This window comes from Lagopus leucura, unplaced genomic scaffold, assembly GCF_019238085.1.
Source record: "Lagopus leucura isolate 7727_CA_CO unplaced genomic scaffold, USGS_WTPT01 Super-Scaffold_100001, whole genome shotgun sequence".
NCBI classification, from domain to species: Eukaryota; Metazoa; Chordata; class Aves; order Galliformes; family Phasianidae; genus Lagopus; species Lagopus leucura.
This window is the reverse complement of record NW_024962262.1, coordinates 84,750,976-84,766,762: the sequence shown is the minus strand read 5'-3', so window position 1 is coordinate 84,766,762 and position 15,787 is coordinate 84,750,976.

The following is a 15,787-nucleotide window of genomic DNA, read 5'->3' as shown; positions in this document are numbered from 1 at the left end:
GGCAAGCTACTTATGAGGATTACAGGTATGTAGTGAAGCTGTGCAGGGAGAAAACTAGAAAAGCCAAAGCGCAGTTAGAACTGAGCTTGGCCACTAAGGTAAAGAGTAAATGCTTTTATAAACACATTAATGGCAAAAGGAAGGTTAGGGAGAATCTCCATCCCTTGTTGGATGCCGAGGGCAACCTGGTCACCAAGGATAGGGATAAGGCTGAGGTACTTAATGCCTTCTTTGCCTCAGTCTTTAATAGTAAGACTTGTTACTCCCTGGGAACACAGACCCCTGCGCTGGTAGATAGGGATGGGGAACAGAATAAGCCCTTCATGATCCATAATGAGATAGTTTTGGACCTGCTGCAAAAGCTGGATGCTTACAAGTCCATGGGACCAGATGGATTGCACCTTAGAGTGCTGAGGGAGTTGGCAGATGTTATTGCCAAGCCACTGTCCATCATTTTTCGGCAGTCCTGTCTAACCAGGGATGTCCTGTGGATTGGAAACTGGCAAATGTGACGCCCATCTTCAAAAAGGGCCGGAAAGATGATCCTGGTAGCTACCGGCCTATTAGTCTCACTCAGTGCCCAGGAAGGTTATGGAACGAAAAATCTCAGGAGCCATCATGGGCCAATTAAAGGTCAACCAGGGGATCCGGCCCAGTCAGCACGGGTTTACGAATGGTAGATCCTATCTGACAAACCTGATTTCGTTCTATGACAAGGTGACCCGCTTAGTGGATGAGGGTCAGGCTGTCGATGTGGTCTACCTGGACTTCAGTAAAGCCTTTGACACTGTCTCCCATAACATTCTCGTGGAGAAGCAGGCTGCCCATGGTCTGAATGGGTGCATGCTCCGCGGGGTGACGCACTAGCTGGATGGCCAGGCCCAAAGAGTTGTGGTCAATGGAGTTGGATCTAGTTGGCGGCTGGCCACGAGCGGTGTCCCCCAAAGCTCACTACTGGGGCTGATTCTGTTTAACATCTTCATAGATGATCTTGATGAGGGGATTGAGTACACCTTCAGTAAGTTTGCAGACGACATCAAGCTGGGAGGGAGTGATGATCTGCCAGAGGGGAGAAGGGCACTGCAGAGGGACCTGGACAGACTGGATTGATGGGCCAAGGTTAACAGCATGAATTTCAATAGGGCCAAGTGTCGGATCCTGCATTTTGGTCACAACAACCCAAGGCAACCCTACAGGTTTGGGGACAAGTGGCTGGAAAGCTGCCTGATGGAGAGGGACCTTGGTGTTCTGATGGACAGTCGGCTGAACATGAGCCAGCAGTGTGCCCTGGTGGCCAAGAAAGCCGATGGCATCCTGGCTTCTATCAGGAATGGTGTGGTGAGCAGAACTATGGAAGTCATCCTGCCCCTGTACTAGGAATTGGTGAGCCCTCACCTTGAGAACTGTGCTCAGTTTTGGGCACCTCAGTACAGAAAGGAAATGGAGGTACTGGAGCAGGTCCAGAGAAGGGCAACTAGGCTAGTGAAGGGCTTGGAAAATCAGCTCTACGAGGAGAGGCTGAGGGAGCTGGTGCTGTTTAGTCTGGGGAAGAGGCAGGTGAGGGGAGACCTTATTACTCTCTTCCAGTACCTGAAAGGTGCTTACAGTGAGAGCGGGGTAGGTCTCTTCTCACTGGTGACAAGTGACAGGATGAGGGGAAATGGCCTCAAGTAGTGCCAAGATAAGTTTAGGTTGAATGTTAGGAAACACTTCTTTATAGAAAGGGTTGTTAAGCACTGGAATAGGCTCCCCAGGGAGGTGGTTGAGTCACGGTCCCTGAATGTGTTTAAGAGCCATTTGGATGTGGTGCTCGGAGATATGATTTAGCAGAGGGTTGCTAGAGTTAGGGTACTATGGTTAGGCTGCAGTTGATGATCCTTGAGGTCCTTTCCAACCTGAGTAGTTCTATGATTCTATGATTCTATGCATTCCCTTAATTTGTTTATACTTTTCCAATAAACAACCTGTTATGGAGGTTTAATTTTATATTTATAATTATCAGTATTAAATTAGAATAAGCATCAGAAAAATTCAGCAGTAACTTAAATCATAAGAAGATTTATTTATAATAGGAAGCATGGGAATGCTACAAGGACCGTCATGAATCTACACAGCTTTATAAGGTACATATACCCTGTTGTCTCCCTAAACACATTTCGTCTACTGGATTGGCACTGTGTACCAGGAGTGAAGAATAGCTAAATTTCTTACATTTAATTTTGAAACCCTGGGAGGGATTTTTATTCTTCATTCATTTTCCAAATGCATGAAGAACATTCAGTCTGGGTAATCAAGGGGCTGAAAATGAATTTTGATTATATACTCAAAGTACTGTCATGACATAGGGCTGGATGTTGTTTTCTTTATTTGTTATAGCATAAGAAAAAATCAACATCAGCAGTCAACTGATGAGTAGGATAATTCAAGGAAGAAGTAACATTCCTTCAGGCCAAATTGCTTAAATATTCTTCAACAGAATTATAAGAACATGAGAGAATTTTGGAGAATGAATAAAGGTCATTTGGTCCATCAAGACATATTCTTTTTTAGCAGACTGTTTCCCCAAGGATGATATTTAATTGTTTCTTGAATGACACTGGTGCCTTTTGCCTCAACAACTTTGCCTGCAGGGTGCTTCATGCATTTATTATTCTGTACGTGTGATTTCTGATATACGTGCTGAATTTATTTTATAATTTCCATTTGTGTTCTTTTCTTCTATAATCTATGTTGGAATTAAAATAATAATTTGAATCGACATTATCTGTGTCAGTTAAAACTTCATGTTCTTCAAAAAAGACAGTTCTACTCTGTCCTTAAAATTTGATGCCCACATGTGTTCTGTAAGTAACCATGTCTGCATATCAAATGGTGGCAGGGGTCTCCCTTAGAAGATTTCACATCAAAATCATTCCTTCTCCCTTAAATGTATTTTGCTGATTTTGCTGATGCTCTGTCCCCCATTGACCAAAAAATGTCCAATATAGAACATCTGATGACATTTGATGTCTTTTATTTTTATCAGTGGCAGAAGGGAAAACAAAAGCAAGATGTACTTTAAACTTTTTGCAAGAGGCAGAAAAGTAAGAGATAGTAGCTGGGGACATATCAGTAACAGGAGAAAGTTCACTAACTGTATAAGACAAAACTGTTTTTCTCTCAAAGCTTGCTTCTTGAGAACTTTCTGGTGATAAGACTCTAAGTGACAACTGCAAATTATCTAGGTGGGTGAGTGGTGGGTGTCATCGTGCCACAGTACCTCTGCTCCCCATTGTAAAGATAAACAAAAGCAGGACAAGCAGTCTTTTTTCAGGGGTGCAGCTTGAAGGAGCCATGCAAAAGGGGATAATGCTTGTGCATGGCAATGAAAGCACTGCTCCTTGCCAGCTTATCTGTTGGGACACATCTGTCACACTAACAAAGAGAAAAGAAGAAAAAATCCCAGAGAAATGGGGGATAAAAGGCCCTCACTAAACTAAGGACTTTGGAGAAGAACTCCCAAAGAAACCTTTGACAGAGAATCCCCTGAGGGGAAAACTTCTTTGGAAGAGCCCCCTTCCCAGGGCCTGCTTGCTGCAAAGCTTCCTGGCTTCCTCCCAATCCCCACAGTGAGTGGGTCACCAGACGAGTTCCTGAGAACAATGGACCTGCTATGAACCTCGCTAGACCACCAGTGGTGACTATCTCACTCTTGCTTTCTATAAAGATTCCTTGCTTTTTATTTCCTATCTCTTTTCTATCGCCCATCTCCCCTTCCCCATATCCCTAAGCAACGAGGATCTGTAATAAACTGGTTGGGCTAACATTTGACCCACTGTGTCTTGCCATCAGGTATACATATAGTAAAAGAACCTCTTCTCCCTCCTATAAATTAGAGCAAGACACTAACTTTTTCATGCTTTTTTCCATTTTGGTCCAAATTCAGCTCTGGATGACAAAAAAAATCCCAGCAAATAAACAAACAAGAAAAACCCAACAAGCCATTAACTAGATTATATTGCCTGTACTGCCTAATCTTTGCCAGAATCAGACCGGAGTTATTACCCTTAATAGGGGAGAGCCTAACCTTTCTGACTTTTTGCAGCTTTTACCTATGATTGTCTGTCACAGGCATATTCCTGTTTTGTCTAGCTCTAGAAATCCAGTGAAGACACGATTAAGGTGTACATCCCAGCATATATTGCTGAAGCAGTAGCGTAGTCACCATTGCAACTTTTCCTGTTTTCCTATGCAATCAAAGACTCTTCCTCACTCAGTGATTAACTTCCAGGCATCCTGTCCTGGTTGTGTCCATACCTATTCTTTATCCACAGAAGCCATATGTAGTTTAAGAGTGAAAAATTCACCACCATGAATGAAAAACTTAGATATTCCTGTGTAGGTACATAGCCATATGGAAATGTGTAAGAGTCCTCCAGCATTTGCTTGTATCTTACATGGAAAATTTATGAATAAGTTTCTACTATATGGACACAGTTGTGTAAAGGAACAAATTGGTGTCAAAATTGCAATAAATATGTATTTATTTATAGGATAATACAGCATAGGGTTTTAGAGAAACTTTGACATTTCTGGAAATTAAACTTTAGAATAGAAGGAGCATTATGTTATGTTTTGTGCTAACAAGCCAGCAGTTTTATCAGTCTCCAGTTTAATCACTAAATCAGTAAATAAATAATCACCACCTTGTTTCACTCCTGAAGGAGCTTTCCTTCCCTAAAAATGTTTCTATTAACTATCTTTCCAACATGTTTTTGATGTAGAATTTTAAGCTATATCTGAATAAAAATGCAAGTGTTTTCGGATGTCAGTGTCGTGAATCTCTTATCCCTCAAACAGTAAAAATTTTATCGTAATTGTACTAAAGAATTTTTATCTGGGGAAAAAAATGAAACAGGAAGATTTTCTTCCACCTTCAATATCTAAATCATTCATTTAACCTAGAATCATTCCTAGATTCAAAAAGTGTGCTTCCAATATACCTGGCACAAAATACTTATCTTGGTGTTGGAGTTCTGCATACTAGTTTCTATTTCCGATTGTGGAAATCTGGTCTTACTTCATTTCCCAGAAATAAATATGAACATGGCTCATAGTTACTGAGTAGATATATATATTGTTTCGTATGATGTATGATAACCATTTACTACTATCAATTCCTCTTTATTTAGTTTGAATTGTGGAAACAATTACTGGCCATAACATTCAAGCTGAAAAAGAGGAAAATATTCCATTTAGTCTTTTGTTTATTGCTGACAATGTGTGATTCTTCATTGCTATTCTAATGGCCTGAGTTTCTCCACAACAGTTTACACTATAGAGCTTTTTGTAATCACTTCTGAAAGTGCTTCTAGTAGAAAGGGTCAGGTTTGTTTTTTTGTTTGTGTTTTTCTTGCAGTTGAAAAAATATGTGAAATAAAAAACTAAATTCCTGAATTATTTCCAGTGTTCTCTTATCAAGTCACAGAACTCAGTGAAACGAATTAAAAAAAAAAAAAAAAAAAAAAAAAAAAAGTGATTAGTACTGATGGGAAGAAGAGAAGCAATAATTTTTTTAATGCAAATATTGATAAAACTGACTTTATAACTTCCCTATTTTCTTTTAATTGAATTCATCTTAGCATAAAAGATACATAGAAGATGTTACATAAAAGATGTTACATAAAAGATGCTTGTGTAGAAGATTTTGTGTAAGCTCTAAGTTAATGTCTTCGTGTGGGAGAACAGGTTTTATCTTGTATCTGTTTCAAAGCTTCTGTGTATCTCACCTAAGAGGTGTCAACCTTATTTGAGCAAATTAGTGTTTTACATATATCCAAAGGCGACAAATTACCTGAAGGCTGCTCCAAAAGCAATAGCTTATTTTCTTAGCACACAATGTCAGAGGCAGATGTTGGTGGTATAGCAGTAGAGTTTGAACCTTCCCACCAATAATTTCATTACATTTTGTTGCTGCGAAACTGATGGCAGCAGAGGGGCAGTCTGACACAATGGCATCTGACATGGACGTGCATATGAAGCAAAGGTGTGTCACTGAATTCCTCCATGCAGAAAAAATGGCACCCACTGACATTCATCGATGTTGCTGAACATTTATAGAGACCAAATAGTGGATGTGAGCACAGTGAGGCAGTGGGTGGTTCATTCCCGAAGTGATGATGGTGACAAGAAATACAAGACAGCTGTGCAGATTCTTACAAGTACAGAATACAGTCTCTTGTTCACTGCTGGTAAAAACAAATAGCTAATGGTGGTAACTACGCTGAAAAACAGTGTTTTGTTTTTGTTTGATAGAGAATTTAATCCATGAAATAGTGTTATTATGCTCTTGGTATGTGTTATAGTTTGCATGGAAAAAAATAGGAGGCAATATTTTCAGGACATCCTACTAGCCAAATTAACAATGCTTGGTTTCATGGATGTAAAATAAGGTCAGCTGTGCTAATCAGACTAGAAATTACTCCCCTATGAAGACCAGAACATTGATGAAAGAGAAGAAATTGCTGAAGTTTAGCCAGAAACTGAATTTGGCACATTTGTTGTAACCTCAAATAATGTGTTCTTTATCTGTTATTATTAATGACTAAATTTTTAGGTACTTAATTCTCTTAAATACAATATTTATTTTCTTAAACTTAAGACTTCACTTCTGAATATTTTGAATTAAACCCAGTTAATTTTTTAAAAAATGAACTACTATTTTAAGGTTCTTTATTCAAGAATTCTGGTTGTTGTTTTACCATTTTAAGCACTGTTTTCTTTTTCTTAAAACATTTATGCCCAAGCATCACAAGGATTTGTACGAAGTTATGTAACTTAACATTGTTGTTTAATTTTATATTCCTTTACTTTCAGGTAAATTGGAACCACTAGTGCAGATTCTAGAGCTAAAATAATTATCTCTGCTGGAAGGAACAGATTATTACAAGGTAGTTTAAAATATATATAGAAAGAGTTGAAAAGTTGTTTACATCGAATGTGTTTGTTAACCCTGTGATAATTGCCCACAGTGTTTTGAATATATAAACATAAATATGCCATATGAATTTATGCACAAATTTCATCTAAGAATATCTCAGAATTGTTCTAGTAGCTAGCAATACATTTTCTTAAGCAAATTGTTATCTGGAAGTAAACTGCATGTTAGCTTCATATTTCTTCCCACAGTCACTCATATATCTCTAGCTGCTCTTTCTTCTTTCTGTTTTTTCCTTTTTCAGCAAACACATTCAACAGCTGTGGAAACAAATAGGGCATACTTGGCAAAAGTAGGGACCAGATGCCCAACTCTGAAATGCTTGTGCTAGCATTTGGTCTGTTGCTAACTCCTCGGTGTCACCTCTGCTGGCTCCTTTTCCAGTTTCACTACTGGCAAGCAAAAAAGGTACATCTGGAGATGCTGTTGAGGTCATGCAGCTGTGGAACTGTCTTGGCTCCTGTGCCCATATTTCTCTTTCCTATTTAAATATGATTCTTGCATGGAAAAACATTAATAACTTGAACATAGCTAACACAATTTCATGGATATTAGGGATAACACTGTGTAACTTTGGGTTTTTTGGTTTGTTTGTTTTTTGGGTTGGGTTTGTGTGTGTGTGTGTGTATTTGTTTGTTTCAGTAAGCAGATGTTGTCTGTGATTACTTGCTGTCTTCAATCTAGAAATGTGGCTCTTATTTAATAGGATGCTAAAGTGCCTTTTAACACCTGGCTGGCACTGCTGCCATGCTGTGAGAATGGGAGGTGTTCCAGTTAGATTGTCCCTGGCATAGATGGCACCAGGACATGGGGAAAGGGAGAAAAGGTGGGGTACAAGAGTTCTTTTGTGACCATATTCACCACTGCTTTTTCTTGAAGTGAGAAGTCATTCTAAAGAGGCACTAACAATATTAATAACCTGTACAGTAGATTTAGCATCCCAAAGAGAATGAGAGAAAAAAAGAGGAAAGTGAAGGGAAGAGAAAAGGGTATACCAGCTGATGCATGTTGGGAGACATAGCCTCGGAAAAGGTGGAAATCTAAACACAGATCATGCTGCTCTATATTTATAATCATTATGAATGGAAGTTCAGACTTTTGACTTTAGGATCTAGCTATCACTTACTACTGTTACATGAGCAATACTGTATGTAATTTGAATGTTAATAGTCAGCATTTATTTTCTGATTGTAAGTTTCTTCTTGTTCCAGAAGTTTTTGCATTCCTTTGTTTTCAGGATACATGGAGTATTACACATTCATTTGTGAGTTTGCTCTTTACAGTTAGCTCTTGCTGTTTAATAGGGACTTAATTTCCATACTTTGTGACTGCCTGCACCATTGACCATCAGTGGCAGTTCAGACCATCAAGACTTCAAACCCTGAGCTGTCATATCCACTACTGGTGCATGAACATAGAATCATGTGCCTCTCTTGAGCAAGGCTGAGGTTCTGCCTCTGTGCTGACAGGAAGTGTAAATTGAGTTGCAGTTTGCCTAAACTAGTTAATGGTGGAGCCTGAAAGCATGCCTTCCCATGTGGTTTGGGATAATGTCCAGAACAAACTGGTAAGAGACCGAACACACAGTGTGTGTGCTTAATGTGAGTTAGGAGATGAATTTACATACTGTGCTTTAAGGACAGTGACAGTACTCAGCTGAAGAAGAACAATGTATTTCTAGGTTTGAGGAGGTTTAATACACAATGAGAAGATGGGTAATTTGCAGTGTAGAGGCTGCCATTACAGAGGAAGTGAAGCAAAGACTCTTATCCTTCCTTCTCTTACTCCTCACACAGCCATCAGTCACCAGAAATTGATGTGATTGCTGGTCCATACCTGTCAGAAAGATTTGTCAGCAGCCAAAAGGTTTAGCATATTTGTTTCTGCTATGTCAATTTTCAGGGTACTGTAGCATTGCTTTTGTGTTTTTGTTTCAGTAAAAATATGATTATTTTTTACAGAGGAAATTGTTCAAATTGTCAAAAGTGGCAATCCTTAAAATCACAAAGGAAAATACAGTTACTTTGACATATGTTAACATTCAGTTGCAGAGGAGGCACAGTTAAAATTGTTTTCTTCAGTAGGTATTTGTAGTCATTCCAATGACTTACAATGACTAACATTTTTTTTTCTTATGGCCAGATAGTATAATACAGATTTACTTAGGCAGCACAATTTTGTAGTGCATTGTTGAAGGTTTTAGCCCATTCTGCATATTTTTCCTATAAAGGGAAGGTACATGATTCCCATCTATTGTTTATGACATGCATCAGCAAGCTGCTAAACAGCAAAGAAGTGAGATGCTGTAGAACTTAATATGTCTGTTTGTTATCATTTAGTGTTATTAAAGTAAGTGTTGATTTACAGTGCATATGGAACAGGGTTTAATCTGGAATGTTTTCCCTGTGCTAAGGTGATGAATATAGGGAGTGAATCATCTGCAAGAAGCAAACTTATTTCAGGACTGGGTAACAGAAAACAAACAAGCAAACAACAACAAATCCTGCTTGCCCCCTTCTCCATTTTTTCAGAACTCTAATGCAGTCATGGATAATCTAAATAACATTCAAATTACTTTCATTGCTAATTTCTCCTTAGTATTATTCAGTTTAAAAGCTTTATACTTCTGAAGACCTTACTTCATGAAAAATATATATATGGTGTATAATTAAATGTGAAAAGTCCTCTGCCTAGAATAATAGAAATTATAGCTATTAGACATCTCAAGAGATCCTGTAGTCCATTCTCCCCAGACAAACAGGTGTTTAGATACTCTCAGATAATTTAGGATAGCAGAATCCTGGCAAACTTTTGCATTCAACATCTGTCTTCCTCATGACTTCACTCCTTTCAAAAAATGTCTTGTTTATTCATGCATCGTAAAGGATTTTTTTTTTCTTTGCTTTCTTTTGTGAAAGAAGGCAAAGAGGCTGGAAGATCTATCCATATTCAACAGCTGAAGAGGCATTATTGTGGACAGGCCACATTTTAACATGTTTTTAGATACATTATTCATCAAGTTTGGTTATTTTTAGTCATGGGGATCAACAAGAGGAATCATCTTGCAAATACAAATATATAGATAGTATCCACCCTAGGACATTTACAGTGAAAACAGACAAGATATACGTAGTGCAGGGGAAAGAGCATACTACACACATACTATAGTACACTGCATGTAGCATAGAAATTCAGGGAGCAGAAAATGGAAAAAGTGAGGAAATGAGTGAAATGAAAAGAAAAAGTGAACAAGATGGAAAGTGGCAAGAGAACCTAATACTGAGATGCAGTGTGGGCAGTAGAACTTAAAATTAATCAGTGGGCATGGTTCTACAGAACATGTTGTATAACATATATTAGAGAAAATGCTCTTCAGAGTAATGCCACTTCATGGTACTTCTAAGTAGGTTCTCCCTACTCATATGAGGAATATTGTTGTAATTATACAATTATAATTTCCAATACATATATATTTTACAATAAAAATAATAAAAGGAAGCTAAAATTACATTTTCAGGAAAAAAATATTGCATTACTAGAAAATGGAGAGTTCTCGCTCAAATTCATGAGCTGTTCAGAATGCAATGACTGTATATATGATACAAAGTAGTTAAAATTGCCTATGTTTCAACAATGATTTTTCAAAGTAAATAGGAAATGTCAAAAATGAAAGACACATGTAGATTGCTCCAAAAGCAATGCCTCCCATTTGTTTCCATTGAAACTACAATAGATACAAAGAGAACAGTAACATTAATTTTTAACATAGTTGCCACCACTAGCTATGCATTTTTGCAGAGAATGAAGAGGAACCTACATGCTGCCTTTTTAAAAATCTGCTCCTGTGTATGTACTGTTTCACAGCTGCTGTGATGATGTCATTGCTAGAAAAATGTTGCACATTCAGTTCACCTTCCATTGGCCTGAACAGATGAAATTCAGACAGCATCAAATCCAGACTATACAGAGGGCATGGCAGGACAATTCAGCCAAGACTGGCTGTGCTGCATGGTCTTCCAACTACTATCAGGCCTAGTGTTATCACATTGCAAAAGAAAATTTATCTTCTTCACTGGCCTGACTCTGGAATTTCAAGTCTTCACCTTATTCAGCATCATGATGCAGCAATCAGAGTTGGTGGTTTCTCCAGTTTCCAGAAAGTCCAGAAGGATCATTCCTGTCCTATCCCAAAGGACAATGCATATCACTTTACCTACTGAACAATACACTGTGAACATTTTTTTTCAGTGAGGAATTAACACATTGCCACTCTCTGGACTGCTGCTTTGACTCTGGCTTGTAGTGATGACGACATGTCTCACCATTGGTATTGATCAGAAACTGTCACCTTCAGCCTTCTGTTGAATCAATAGGTCCTGACAAACGTGCCACTGATGTTCTTTCTGTTTCTGTGTGAGATTTGTGAGACCCACCTGCCACAAACTTTGTAAATAGGAGTGATTGAAAATACAGAATGACTGAGCAAGGTACATTGAGGAATGCAAAGAGGAAGAGCAGATGGCATGGATATGAAGCCTATTGTATTTAAAAACAGGGAACAGTTAGGAAGATATCATAGACAGTGGCTAACAACAATACAGAAATAAAGAGTAAAACTCATAACAAAATGATAGGCCTGGCAACATCAATGTCTATGAACTGAAAGAAGCAAAAATGTGGTATGTAGTGTCTTATTCTAGATGATTAACAGTTTGGAATCAGTGTGCATCACACGTCATAGAATGTCCTTTTGCCATGTGTTTTGTCTCACTGGAGAAGAATGTGGCTTGTTACCCTCCGTATTTAACCTTCTTAGTAAACTTTCTTCCATATGATTGTCTTAAGAAACCAAAACAATTCATGCAAATATATATATATACATACAACTGCAGTCTTTAGAACAGAATTATCTTGTTGCTCATGTGAAGGTGATCAGCGTGCAAAGACAGAGGTACAAATATTTTTTATTTACACTGTGAATTGTTTCAATATTTTTCTTGTGCACTGTGATAGGTTTGGTTTTTTTTTTTTTTTTTGTTTTTGTTTTGTCTTGTTTTGTGTTGTTTGTTTTTTTTTTTTTTAAGAAATCCTACTAGTCATCTGATAGTATCATCTGTGCCAACATATAAAGCACATGGACCTAATGATGCCTTCTTTCCTATGTATTTTATCTCATGGTTGGATTCCCTACTGCCCAGAAATGTGAGAATTTTCATGTGAATGAAAGCATTCTTATTGTTTCACTTGGATCTTGGTTCTTTATTACAAAATCAGAAGCAGGCATATTTTGCTTGTCAGGAAGCACAGATTAAGTTTTTTTCCTTCACTGTTTTAATGAAACTGGCAGATCCGAGAGATCTGTCCTGTTCTGTCAGACCTGGTTAAAATTAGCTAAGAATCTCAAAGTTACAGTGAAGGATCAAAGGACAAACAGACACTTGTATATCCCAGAGGCAAGAGAGATAAACGCAAACATCTTCATCAGACAAATCTTCTTTTCTTTAGGAAATGAGGCTAAAAATACTGATCATTCAATGCAAAATATTCTTAATTCTTAAATAATTTATTAAAACTTTTAATGTTAATTACCAGCTGGAAATTCAGGTGGATGCAACAACTGCTGCTCGTAGGAAAATACACAAGGAAGACAGAAGCTCTGAGGTAATGAAATGGAATTTTGATAATCGTAGGGCAGTGTGAACAACTCACAAAAGTACCTGGTAGAGATGGATAGATTTCTGAGGGACTTTATGTAGTATGAAAGTTAGAAAAAGTATAAGGACAGTTTCAGCTTATGCTCAAAGACCATTCAGGATCACCATTACAAGCCACGACTGATTAAACTGACTTTACATTAGTTCTAAAGGTGATCAGTGCAAATGTAGATCTTACTGCATGAGCAGTGATGAACTAGTTTAGTAAGGTGCTCAGATATGTGGACGGCAGTTGAGACATTTAAGAAGTGTTGATTGGTTTCCAGTGAAGTAGAAAAAAAAGATGTGAAGTGGTTTAAAATTCTTATCATAACACTCACACATTACCTTCAGATAAATTAAAAGTATTGGCCAAAATTCATATAGTTGTGGGATTCATATAAAGCATTTCTGTGCACAGTATTTCTTGTCCTTTGGTTTCTATTACTTTTTCCTTCTTATGATTCAAAAGACTTGAAAACAATGAAAACAAACCAAACCAAAAGCCTACATATATGGTTTACATTGTTGAAAAAGATGCAGTAATTTCAGATTTTGCATCTTCTAATGTCTTTCCTTTTTAAAACATTTCAGAAATTTACTCTTTATGCCTTCAAATTATAAAGCCCATTGAATCGGTGGCATTTCTGAAGTCAGTGAAGGTGTGGATTATGTCCTTAATTCCTTTGCACTCCCTTTTGGAGGGCTAATTCAATAACTAGAGCTTTCAGGTAGATTTGCCTTCTCTTTTTCACTTTCTCTCTTTTTCAGTGAGACTCACAAGGGTTTGAATCTGTGTAATGCTTTTATTAGAAAATAAACTGTGACAAAGTGATGTTTCACACAGAGGCAGACCTGTTCATAAGCCACTTCGTTTTATCTGTCCCTGTCCACAGTGTGCCTGTAGGGCTGAAGCATTTTGTTCTCCAACTGGCAGTAACTTTTAGTAGCTTGGAGCTATGTCATCTTTCTCCACGTACTTAAGGGAAGTTTTTCTCCTTCCCATAGGTCTAAGGGCTGCCTCACTTGTCTTCTCATAGACCCCTACCCTCCTTTTCTTCACTTAACTTTTCTTTTTAACTTTTCTTCACCTAACGATGTCTCCTCCTTTCCAAGTTTTCTTCATCTCTGTAGAAATTTTTCACAACTCCATGTGATCTATTCCTCCATTGTAAGTGGAGAAAATCACTCTTCCTCCAAAAGCCTTTACCTTCTAGGAACTACTTACCTCCTTGCTTTTAACCTCTTGCTTTTATGCAAACGAGTATTAGAGTATGCCACAAGCAAACAAGACCTTGGACTTGCTTTTTGTGGGAACAAACAGAGAGCAGCCTCTTGGCTGTGGAGAATGGCCTTGGGCCTGACCTCACTAATGGCGAGCAGAGGGCAAGGAAATCTCCTCCTGGGTGAAATAATTTCATATTTAGGCTCTAGCCAGAACCAGATTTTCCTCTAAATACTGGGCTCCAAAATAAGGAAAAGGTAAGTCCTGTAGTGCAATAATAATATATGAAAATGCTGACAGGTGATTGCTACAAGAAATCACATTTGCTTTTTGTGTTTTACAATAACATTCACGTTTAGTATATATGTCTATAAGGGAAAAAAGGAAGGTCTTTGACAGCTGTTCGGTATAAAATCACTTATTCTTTCCTTTCTCACACTTTATTAAATATGTCTTGTATTTGAAAAAGAATAGAAAACAAGACATTGATAACTGATTGCTGTAAAGTGTTACCATCTCAAAAAGAAAAGAAATAATTACACGACTTTGTACTTTGTTTCCAGTTTTTTAGATCATGCAAGTAAATAAAAGCAATTTCCTTTTAAAGAACCATTATTACAGTATCTTAAGAGTCATGAACTGGAACTGGAAATTATCTATACTGTTGAGGAAACTATGATCCAATCTGCATTCCTTGCATAGAAAGTTAGTGATTACCTGAATTAATTTAAAAGTAAGAATGAAGTTATAACTAAATGGCTATTTTTTTTTCTTGATGTATGCACTAAATGTTACTTGGAGTAATATCAATAAAAGGAGAGAGATGATAGAAAATATTTTTAACAGAAATTTTTTTAGTACATCTAGGTATTATTTTCCAAAATGATTTGCACACAAGTAATATTTGTCAAAACATTTTATGTCTTAATTACAGATATTGAGAAGAACAGGTAGAATTTTTTTCCATCTTGATTATCATTTCTGTTCTTGATTATTCATTTTTGTTCTCACAATTTTTTACAATTTCTTGTTACAATTGACAAATTTTGAATAGATTGATGTGAGTGAAATTCTTTCGTTTTTATAGATTACTCAGTATCTCAGTTCTGTCTGGTTTATATTATGATATGAAAATGGTTTTTCAGCTTCAAAGGTGTCACTAAATTACAGAAAGTAAACAACGTTGAGTAAGAAATATAAGAAAAATCTTAGAAATTTTAAATAGTTGTTTTTACAGATGAAAGAGTGAAAAAAGATTGTGTATTGCATTGACAATATGAATATTGTATTATGAGTGCACTTCTTTATAAAATTCTGGTTTGGAACACCTGGTCTTATCTGTTTTGTAAAACTGGAGTGAAACAAGTGCCAGTGAATCAGAAAATATGACCACATCTATATCACAACCATTTCCAGATCAAAATGTGGATTGTATCTTCAGATTCCTTGGAAATTACATGTTGTCATCTATTTGCAACATTTTAAAAGCCCTACAGTCCTTCAAAGGATTTAAATTTTTGATAGTTTCTGTTTTCTTTTTATTTGCTATATGCTGTTCTCCTGAACTTCTCCAAGTTCCTTTTAAGTAATGAATTAAACTTTGAGAAAAAAAAAATATATCTATCTTCTACAGTTATTGCAAACAATTTGCTAGAGAGTGAAGTGAAATATAAAATGTGAATGCTGAACATACTATTCTAAGAGTCAAAACAAAGAAAAAAGTGAAATCAGAGGTAGGAACCATGAGCACATGGCAGTAAATTGTGGTTTTAGCTATCTTTTAGTAATGAAAGCACAACCCTCAAAATAAAAACACCTTGAAACCCTTTGCTGTGTACATGGTCAGATCTCAATCCACATAATGATCTCTAAATTTGTCCAAAAAAGTTAACA